The following is a 2,298-nucleotide window of genomic DNA, read 5'->3' on the forward strand; positions in this document are numbered from 1 at the left end:
TGACCACCGTGGAAATGTCAAAATGCAGCAGCCCTGGCTAGGCAACAGCAGCCTCCATGACAGTTTGTTAACTTGTCTTTCGTAGGAGGCCACAGAAAGTTCCATAAAGCGTACTGTTTAACCAATTCCCTTCTATTACCACAACAATATGTACCCAGGGTTTTATGTACACACTTAAGATTCGGGGGACTGCAAGAGGGAAAGGTGACTGTTTAGAATTTCCTTGGAAATGTCTGTGCGCACGGAGCCAAATTCCTTCCAAGTTGATGAGCATGCCCTTGATTCTTGAGTCATGATGTTATTTTCTTCTAATTTTTCCAAACCGTCTTTGTTTGACTGGATACCATATTGACAGCTTCAGATGGTAAGCCAACATATACTTCTCCATAGTTTCTCCTCTTGTCATCTTCTGTTATGGATTCTTCTGTTACATCTTTGGCTGCTCCTGCAGGGCCTCTGTCGGTGCCCGCGCTTGTGGCGGTGGAGTTCCCGCAGCCCATGGCGCAGTCGGCCGGGGAAGCCAGAGCTTGCGGCCGCGGGTCTTGGGGGCGGAGACCCAGACCGCAAATTACTTTTTTTTTCAGACAGAGTCTCACCCTGTCACCCAGGCTGGAGTGCAGTGGCGCGATCTCGGCTCACTGCAACCTTCACCTCCTGGGCTCAAGCGATTCTCCTGCCTCAGCCTCCCGAGTAGCTGGAATTACAGGCGCCCGCCACCATGCCTGGCTAATTTTTGTATTTTTAGTAGAGACGGGGTTTCACCATGTTGGTCAGGCTGGTCTTGAACTCCTGACCTTGTGATTCGCCAGCCTCGGCCTCCCAAAGTGCTGGGATTACAAGCGTGAGCCACCGCGCCCGGCTTGCAAATTTCTTTTTTAAATCTTCTTTCCTAACACTGTTCAACAAGCCACAGTGGGACGCAGTGGCTCAAGCCTTTGGGCACAGTGGCCCAGCATTTTGGGAGGCCAAGGCGGGCAGATCACCTGAGATCAGGAGTTCACCTGGCCAACATGGTGAAACCCCGTCTCTACTAAAAATACAAAAAATTAGTCAGGCATGATGGTGGGTTCCTGTAATCCCAGCTACTCAGGAAGCTGAGGCAGGAGAATCGCTTGAACCTGGGAGGCAGAGGTTACAGTAAGCCAAGATCATGCCATTATACTCCAGGCTGGGTGACAGAGTGAGACTCTGTCTCAAAAAAACAAAACAAAACAAAAAACGAAAGTGGGGGTACCGTTTTCATCTCTTTTACAAGTATGGGATGAATCAGCTATCAGCTGCTGGAAGGGCTGGAAGTCTAGGATGGGAGCTGGATGAGCCCTGAGTGCTGACCACGGGAGATGGACAAAGATAGAAGTTGGTCAGGCACCAGAGTGATGTGGAGGTGTCAGAGGCCCCTGCATGGCAGAGAGCCACAGTAGAAAGGGCTGAAGCAGGCACTGGGTCCATCTGCCTCAGACCAGAAGCCACTCGCATCCTTTCTGCCGCAGTGGAGAAACCAGTTGGCCCCTGACACTCTGCAGCCTGGCACCTCAGAGGCTGCTTCAGCATGGTGTGTGGTCAGACCTGGAGGAGCCTAAATTAACTGACAATTAGCCTGACTGGGAGGGGAAGTGGGGACCTCCCTGTAGCTAATGGCCAGGCAGCCGAATGGGCTAGGACTCTGGCTTCAGAGATGGTCCATTGGGAAGTGGCTGGTTTATCTCAGAGGACCCAAAAGTGCCATTTAAATCCCAGCATGCTGAGCAGGGAGCTCGATAAAGGCTTAAAGTCTGGGTGGTACTGAGAATTCATCCACTTTTCCCAAATAAATAAAAAGTGGCCACAGTTAGGGGCAGCACGGATTTGAGAGCCAACACTACCGCATGTTGTATTTGTGTTTCTAGGTGAGTTCCAGTTTCTACTCAAGACTAAGGGGTTGATGAAATCTTCCACGGCAGCCAGGCTCCATTTGCTTCTTTCTTTTATTAGGTGCTTGCCTTTGGGATTATATAGTGTGTTACAGGTACTTTCATTGAAGGGTGAAGTTTTTCCATATCTTGTAATTGTATGCTTCTCTTAATGCAAAAAGCACTGTCTTCAAAATTTGTGAAGTCACCTTTTGTAAAACGAATCTGAACTTCCCATTTATTTGCATCACTTTTTAATTAAAATGATAAGAATAGGTAATATATTCTATTTTAGCTGAAAGGCCAAGGAAGGATGTTTACATCATTGTTTTAAAAAATTGTTCCAGCCAGGCACAGTGGCTCACGCCTGTAATCCCAACACTTTGGGAGGCCAAGACAGGTGGATCAC

At 48.6% G+C, this 2,298-nt stretch overlaps 1 pseudogene; it reads right to left on the reverse strand.

Annotated features, from left to right (window-relative positions):
- Positions 1–252: 252 nt before the first annotated feature.
- LOC113222915 lies at positions 253–556 on the reverse strand (annotated as a pseudogene).
- Positions 557–2,298: the final 1,742 nt, after the last annotated feature.

The sequence above is a fragment of the Piliocolobus tephrosceles genome, unplaced genomic scaffold, assembly GCF_002776525.5.
Source record: "Piliocolobus tephrosceles isolate RC106 unplaced genomic scaffold, ASM277652v3 unscaffolded_36361, whole genome shotgun sequence".
NCBI classification, from domain to species: Eukaryota; Metazoa; Chordata; class Mammalia; order Primates; family Cercopithecidae; genus Piliocolobus; species Piliocolobus tephrosceles.